Source organism: Manacus vitellinus, unplaced genomic scaffold (assembly GCF_001715985.3).
Source record: "Manacus vitellinus isolate BGI_N305 unplaced genomic scaffold, ASM171598v3 scaffold_4_pilon, whole genome shotgun sequence".
Classification (NCBI taxonomy): Eukaryota; Metazoa; Chordata; class Aves; order Passeriformes; family Pipridae; genus Manacus; species Manacus vitellinus.
In genome coordinates this window covers 43,217,085-43,225,828 of record NW_021940604.1, presented here as the reverse complement: position 1 = coordinate 43,225,828, position 8,744 = coordinate 43,217,085, and the positions used below count along the sequence as shown (strand labels likewise).

Here is an 8,744-nt window from a genome sequence, read left to right as displayed (position 1 = left end):
ACGAGACGGAGAGAAAGCGAGAGGCAACCGCTCCCTGGGGCCGACCCAACCCGGACGCACATCCCGGCTCCCCCGCCCGGAAACGCCGTCAGGACGGGGGCGCCGCTCGGGGAGGTGCCTGCCCGCTGCCTCCGCCCCCGCGGCGGCGAGACCCCGCCGGGTGGGGTTGGCCGGGAGGCTCCTGCCGGGGGTTTGCGGTAGGGTTGTTGTCCGCCTGAGTCGGGCTTGAAGCGAGGGACAGGTTGCTTTTTCGTCTGGGTTCCTGAGGAAAGATACGGGCAAGGCTGATCTTCCCGGCCCCTGCCTGCATTCATCCTTGTTCCACTCCCTATCCGCCGGCCTTCCTCACCTCGTCCTTCACGGAAAACAGTGTGATCAGCCACAGGCTTTCTTTAGGTTATCAGTGAGGGCAGCTGCCGTTCCTGTGTAGCTTTTTTTGACCAAGGTGTGCCCATCATCGTGGCACATGGTCTGCCAGCTCCCAGGTTTTAATAAAACAGGGTATGGTAAGTTTTGGCATGACTGTAGACATGATAGTCTTAGAATCTGAAGATGTTCCCTTGTTTTGGTTGGCTTGGGGGTTTTTAAGTTAAACTGACACAAAATGCCCCCTGTCCTAAATCCCCTTTTCATGCTGCAGAACACACCTCTTGGGCTAAGGTGGCTCCTCTCAGTGCCCCCCCAGCCCTCCTGCTACTCAAGTATGGCCGAGTAACACTCGGATATTGCCAAGTGTGGGTTCTGAAACCTGCCCTGCCCAGCTGAGGGCTCTTTATGCCTGTCCTGTGCTTCCCAAGGCCACGTCTTCCCTCTAGGGTCAACTAGTGTTGCCTGTGCCTAAATAAATACCTTTTGGATTAGCACATTTTGCAGCTGCATCCCAAAAGAATTGTTAGATTTCGTGCATGGTTTTTATTTTGAAATTTATATGTTCATTTTGTTAGTGCTGACACTGGCTTGTAGTCTCACAGTCTGTCTGATGCCAGGGCTTCTCTGTACCAATAGGCCTTGAATTGGAGAGCCCTAACATTATGAGAACTTAGTTACTTGCCTAATACCAAGTAACATATTACAAATGTAGCTTATTATACTTCCCTGATTTTACCATGAGAAATGTGAGGTGTGTGGCTGGAATTCATCTCACCTAAGACCTACATTGTAAACATTTGTATGATATTGCTCACTTTCAGATAGATGTCAAGTATTCCAGGCAGACTGTTCCCCCTTCTCTCCGTTGACTGGAAAAGGAGCCTGTGACCACAGCTGTATAAGGTTAGAGGAGATATAGCCTGTCTTAAGTGTCCTGATTTAGTCAGTAACTTAGTGATAGCTCTAAGTAATTTTAGTTTTTAATTTTCTGTTCTTTAAATTCTATATATTGGGTAATGCTTTTGTGAAGTGTAAGGCTAGAACATGTGCTGTGACCTGTCTGTCCTATTGGCAATGCACTGATATTTCTTTGTCAAGGCCCAATAATTCAGTGAGGCTAAACCATTCCAGCATATCGGATTGGGCATAATGTTGGATATATTGGGTATATTCAGGAAACTATTCTTATCATGTGGCACAAGGGAAAGAGAAAAATGGAGGAACTGATACATTCATAGATTTCAAGGCTTTAGCTTATACGTGATTTGATGACTTGTGATGGGATCAGCCAGCAATGTGACTTATTTCCAACTAAAAAATTGTATCTCTTTTAAATTTGTCTAAATTAAAATTCCAGTCACTGGATCTTACTACGTCTTTTCATGGAGACTGGCTGGCACCTATTCTTGGATATCTTTTCCATTGGCAGATACCAGGGCACACATCAGCTGTGAAACTTCTCTTCAGCAAACCAGATATCCCAAGCTCCCTAAGACACTTACCACAATGCTAACTTTTCAGCATCTAGATCACTTTCTGTGGCACACTTTTGAACACTTTGAAGTATTTTGATGTTGTAAGCAGATACACCAAATTAGCAAGCAAATCATAGTGTTATAGTAGTAGATGTACAAAGGTGAGACAAATTCCTACCTTCTAGTTTGTCTTACCCTTACAAACTCCCAAAAGGTCGGGCTAATCCCTTTTGCCATACCATTTCATCAAGGTTTCCTATTCAGACAGTTTCCTGTATATTCTGCTGTGATTACTGCTTTCCAAGGCATTTTTTAACATAAGTAGCCAGAATCCTTTTTTCACCAGATGTACTATAGTGCAGCTAGCTACAGTGTAATTATTTTGTTTGCCTGCAAGGCAAATCAAATTGATGTATAACTGGAAAGTACTGCCAACCTTTATTAAAGCCATCTCTTTGTTAATAGCAAGCTTTACATGAATATCACTGATTAATCAATAAAAATGTTAAATAATCTTTCACCAAGAGTCCTTGGGAGTCCCATTAGAGTAACTCTAATTTCTGCTTCTTCCATAATCACAACTATGTTCTGAAACATCTCAGTGAGCCAATTCAATGCATCCGCTGCATGCCCTGTTTTTCCCACACAGTGTGTGCACTTCAGCAAATGCAATCCTGAAAAAAACAAACCACCAACAAAAAGAGACAGCAACTTCTTAATATCATTTGTTTTCTGTGAGAATATGCTGCATGCTGGATTTTTAGTCACGTATTTTTGTTAATGTGATGAAAATATTTTCATTAATATGTGTGTATTTTTTACTATCTTAAATCCTTCTAAAGCTGAATTTTAATGAATTTACTCATATGGAGTACCTTGGAGCTGAACTGCACAGTAGTTAGTCATTAAGAGTAAGATCATACAGCTGAAGTAGAATGTATAAGGTCAGAGACACAAGTGAGTGGATGACTTAAGCTCACCAGTTCCCACAAGCTCCTAAATTTACAGGGGTGACAGTGGACGTTGCCGTAACAAGTCATGCAATGATTTGCAGTGATTCCCCATCTCAGCTTTCTCTCCTCTGTGTTCCACTGATTGACAAAGAAATGAGGCTGACACTTGCCAAGAGACACTTCTCTACAGTTCAGCTACTCGGACTCATGGATGCAAAACATCCGGACTTTTTGAAATGTTTGAGTTGGAGGTCAAGGTTTGCCTCTCAAATCTGCTGCCACTGATAATTATTCTTTTTTCTCTCCCTTTCCTATTACTAGGAGCTTTGCAAATTTACGATTTTGCCATACCATTTTCTTCTGACCATATTTGTTGTCACTTTTTTTTAATATTTTCTGTAATGTCTTCTCTATTAGAAGAACTAATTTTCCAAACAATGCCTGTAAAGAATCACCAGAGTAGCCTAAAATATAAAATATCCCAAGCTTTTACTTAGATTCCAAGCTTACATGTCACACCCAATATAGTATCCTCTCAAAGCAGTTTTATGTTTTCTTTTTTTTCCTTGAACAGAACCTCTACTGAAAGTTGAAGAAAAAATATACGACTCAATCACAGGAACATTTAGGTATGAATTAAAACAAAAATTCAATTGCGTGCCACAGTGTAAAAGTGTCAGTAGATATTTATTTATTTATTTACATTAAGCCTATCTGTGAAGTACAAAGTCCCATATTTTAATCAGTATTTGCTTTCATTTTGATGCTGTAAGTTTATTCTACAAATAATCAAATTTTGCTTAACATCTACATGAAAAAGCAGACAAAAATAGATTCTTAGAAGTCATACCATTTTTCATTGCCATTTACTTTTATTTTTCATACTTTTCATTTATATATCATATCCTATTTTAATTTTCATATATTCCACCAATTTATCAAAATATCATTTTTTTACTGTGTTATTTTTGTATTTTTTGAAGCTGATGATTGCATGCTACATTCTGACATTATCGTTTTGTAATCCCATGGTTGGAGCTATGTCAACCAGGTCAGAAAAAGTAAGATGTGTTGCACTGAAGCATTTTTGTGGCTATTTTGTAATTCTAACCATGCTAATGTTTTAAGACTGCAGTTATTAATGCATTGTTACATAAATTTTAAATATGTCCAAATCAAATGTGATCTATGTGTATATGTAAAGGAGCCTTGGGACATCAACAGTTTTGAAGACATTTCTCATGCTGAAGGCAATAGTTTCTCTGCTTAGGTGTAAATAAAACAAGCTGAGTTGCTGGCAGCAGTACTTCAGCTAATTTAAACCAATATATTCAGTGATGTTGTTGAATTATCAGGTACAAACAGTGTGTCGTACAATGAAAAAGTAGAATTTCTAAATACAGTTGTTTCTATTGACTCTATAAAGACTGTTAAAAAATCAAAGTAATTGATCCGTGTGCTGTATGTTTTTGAGTAATAAAAATGTAGAGAAATGAAATGGAAATATTTGAGGACATTATCAGGATTGAAACACGAAATATTAGATCATTGAGTTATATTAGGTAATTCAGCTATATGAAGAATCATGCACAGTTTGGTATTTGCTGTAGCTTACTTGATCTGGAAATGCACTTGCCCAAAGAAAAAGCTGAAAGTGTTTAAAGTTGTGTATATTCAGAGTTACTGATAAATTGGCGTTAGGTGAGTTGTTGGTAGTAATAGACTTGCTTTTCTTTTCCTGCTCTTGCTACTTTAAATACGTATCTAGGGAATGAAAAGTAATGGCTGTTTGAGAAAGAGGGGTCTGCCACCAAACCAGAAGGAAATGAAGATATTAACCTTAATTGGGTAATTACTAGAAAGTATTTCCTGGTAGCATAGAAAATGCTTATTTAAAGTTGACAGACAGCAAAAGTACAAAGAGATAGCAACGGAGGGAGGAACTGAGTCAAACTTAGCAATATAGAGTTTGAAAGTAAATATTTGCTATGCTGTTAGCACCATATTCCCCTGGAAAAGCAGGTTCTGAATAGTGCTTGTCAATCCTTCATGTGATGAATCTCCCAATCAAAATTTCAGTGACCAGGGGGTGAAATGAGGAGCACTAGAACTAAAAATTATTTGGGGATAAGAAAACAAACCAAAGGTTCTTCTGATTAAAATTTGCTGCTGATGGTAGTTGAAGAGAACTGTCTTAATGATCAGAATGTTTAGACAGTCATATTTTTTTATTAGTAATTAATTCCTATATTTAAATTTTGTAGGACATGCAGACATATCTGAAGTAGTTTGGAGAAGACAGTGCTTGCTATGGTCAAGCAAACTGTCAGCTTATTTTTACTTCATTTTAGGGAGCGTACTTGATTGGAACATTATATCTGAATTTCCAGAATTTGGACTGATAGAAATAAGTTCATGGTGTTACATATAGGCACCAGAGTTCACCTAAAACCATGCAACAGAGGCTATGTGAATTTTGGATATACTGAGGACTTACAGCTTGCCTGGAAATCAGTGAAGTTGGAGAATCCAAGTAACCTAGGAAACTGTTACCTGTATATGTACTTACATGCATACATATATATGCGTGTACCTTACAGTACATGTGCATATGTTGACTGAAATATTCTGTAAAAGTGCATTTTTTTACTTCTGTGTTTACTTCTGTATTTTATGAATAAAATTTTGACAGCATTTCTGGGAAGAATTAAGCAGATAAAATGGAAATTAGATACAAGGAAGGTGACAATAATCCTGTGAATTCAAAAAGATTCCAATTAACTGTTTCCTTAAAACTGAAATGTCTAATGGGGGGGGAGAAATAGCAGCAGCAATCATTACTGTGGTAAAATTAGCCTGCTGTTCAACAGGGTAAAGTCAAAAGGTCTGAGAATATCAGAGGAAAGAAGACATTTCCATTGCTTTAGTCTTGAGAACTTGTTATGAAAATACATACAATTAATTAAAACAAAGCTACCCAGAGATCTAGACTGTGAAGACTTTTTCTTGCTATCCAGTGTCATTTGTAAGCACTGTTCAGACTTCATACAGAACTGTATTTTAATCCTTAGGTGAAATTAGAGGAAAATGTTCCTGTGAAATGCAAAACCTTCCTAATGATAAGCCAAGACCATTCAGTAACTGGAATCACCAGCATGCAGTGTTATAGTTGAGGGTGTTCTCAGAGGCAATTGTGGATTTTACAAAGATAGTAATTTGCTTCTTTTGTTCATAGATACACTGTCATTCATCAACATTTAGCTTCCCCCACATTTTTCAAATTCTCTTTTGAGTCACTGAAGGCTTTATAGGAAATAGATCATTTGAGAAATACCTTGTGTATGTATTTTGTGGTCCAGTCTTGGTGGTCAGTAAAATGCACATACCAGTGTAATAGCATTTGAAACCTGCAGTGGCAAGAATTAGAGAAAAAACCCATACACATGTGGATCCCTGTAGCTAGGCAATGTATTTACCTGGTAGCCAGATTTTTATTACTTGAGAAATTTTTCAGGGACTGGAATTGTTCAAAATTGTCACTTAGTAAAACTGGGAAAGCCTGCTTTGTGTACAATGAATCATGTGTGTCCAAACTATTGCTGGATTAAGTTAATTTCTTATGTGAGACCTATATGACCTTATCCATTATTTTAGACCTCTGTTAGATAGAAGGTGTAAATTTACTGTGTTGAGTAGTCAGCATCTTTGTATCTTTATTTTTGGAAGCATTAGTTCTCCACATTACAAATCTTCTGTGCTAATTGGTGTCTTTTCAGACACTTGCTGCTGGGAAGCAGTTTAAATGTGGACTGCCACATTATGAGCTGTTATCCCAGATACCTCCGTAACTATATTTGCAAAATTTAACAGAATCTGTTCTAAAAAAACGAACTCCACTAAATGTTCTCTTCACATAAACACCAATAAAACTGTTGAGTACAAACAGAGATGCCAAAAAGGGTGCTCTCCAAGACTGAAGCTGGATATTTTGCATTAGAGCAATCAGAAAACTCTCAGGCATAATTGTCAAGAAAACCATCACAAAGATAATAGATGAATTTACTTTGAAATCTGTAGAATTTTTCTTTAATTCACACTGAAATAAACTGAGTGTAGATATTAATAGAAAATAAATAAATTAATAATAAGTTAATAAATATACAGTCCTGAGAGTAGTGATGAGTCTTTCTATGCCTACATAGTTATTTCTGTTGTTCTTAAGGTATTGTGTACTATACCTTAAAATGCTATAGGCTTTTTTTAAATAACTGATGAAAAGAGTAAGAAATACAAGTTATTTGATTAAAGAAGTTGATTCTTACATCCCAGTGCCTACTCCATAATGCTGGGGTTTTGTACATTTGCCTTCAAGTAACTGCAGATTTCTTAGGAATTTTTGTGTTTGTGTTTATACAACATGAGGAGCTTGGAGGGAAATTTATGTATATTGAAGTTCATGTATATGTTTAATAAAAAATGAATTTTCATAAGGAAATAATTTGCTGTGGGAATGCATTAATTGAGGTAAGATGTCCTTTGGTAATTTGAATCATGTTTTTATCAATATCCTGGAAGGACACACTGAGTTAAGATATGAGTTAAATCAATCAGAAGAGGAATGTGAACTAGATTTCAGTTTTCCAAATTATAACTCTAAGCACTGGGCAAGTAAGCATAAAGAACTGCCAAGATGCTGCCTTGTGCTTTATATGAGGTTGGAAGCTCACCAGATGATGACTGCAAGGGCACATGGTGCTTACTGTCCTTGTCTTACTGTCCTTGAAGGCAGACAGCTCATATAACGTGATGAAAAGAGCGGGCTGTGGTATGAGAGCTTAACTCTTCACCCTTTTCACCCTTGTACGGTGTAAGTTTTTAGCACATTTTCTGTTTCTTTATCACCTGATTGGCATTTGCCTCCTGACTATATCACCATATTCTGTATAAAGGGGCCATGCCCATCACTGCCCCTTGGCTTCTAATTTGCCCTTGCTGTGCCTGCTGCCAGTGAAGCTGGCAGAGTTTCAGCCATGCAGGGCTAGTTAAGGACCATCAACATCCCATAGAATAGGGCAGATGGGTAGAGTTTTGCATCACAGACCTCATCTTCACCCAAAACACAAAGCATAGCTGGTGCTGTGATGGGACAGTACCCTTTATGTCCTCCACTGGGTAGCAGCCAGGGGCAGGGTCCCCTGAGGCCAGGCAGGTCAACAAAGGTTTTGGGTGACAGAGCCAGCACCCATTTGTAGGGCCATATTGTCTTCCATTTTGAGGGTTACGAGCTGAGCTTAGGGAAAGAAGGGCCGTATCCAGAATGCTGTACCCTCTGCCCTGCAGCAACAGCACAAAGGCCATCAGAGCTGCTGTCAGATTGCCATGAAAACAGGACAGAAGCCATTGTTTTCTATGGAACTTAGCCAGTCCAAGTGTCTGCATTTTGCTGGGGGCTAGTTTGGAGGCAGCACATCCACTGCTGCTTTTAGTCTTTGAAATCATTTTGTAGTCCTCCAGGAATACACATCACCTCAGAAAATGAAAGAAAATATATAGGTAGGTAGGTAATTAGAATCCAAGGTCTACGCTACTATGTGCCACTATCTTTGTTTCATCTAGTCCCTTCCTGTCCTCAGTAGTGGATATTCAAAAGGGGCTATAAAAAAACACTCATAAAGATGCTAAGACAGTTAGATGTTGTGAGTTCAAACCCTGTCCAGCTGCCATATGACTGGAATCCAGGGTTTCCCAGGTCCTGGGTTGAGTGCTCAAAAATTTGACCTTTATTGTGAAAGACCTTCTCTGAAGGCAGCTGATTTTTTGAATCCTGCTTAAAAGATGACATTTTAAAATGGGAATTAGTTTTGGTGCCTAAAGCATTAAAATAGACCCATGTGGGAGAAAATGTTTTAGGTACACCTTTTCCATGGCATTTGTGCTTGCCTGGTTC

The 8,744-nt window shown here is 38.5% G+C and overlaps 1 long non-coding RNA gene across 1 annotated transcript; it reads left to right on the top strand.

Annotated features, from left to right (window-relative positions):
- Positions 1 to 8: 8 nt before the first annotated feature.
- LOC115307754 lies at positions 9 to 5,446 on the top strand. The gene is made up of 4 exons (XR_003916103.1): positions 9 to 506; positions 1,191 to 1,272; positions 3,372 to 3,426; positions 5,149 to 5,446. It is a non-coding gene; the product is annotated as an uncharacterized LOC115307754 (long non-coding RNA).
- The last annotated feature ends 3,298 nt before the right edge of the window (positions 5,447 to 8,744 follow it).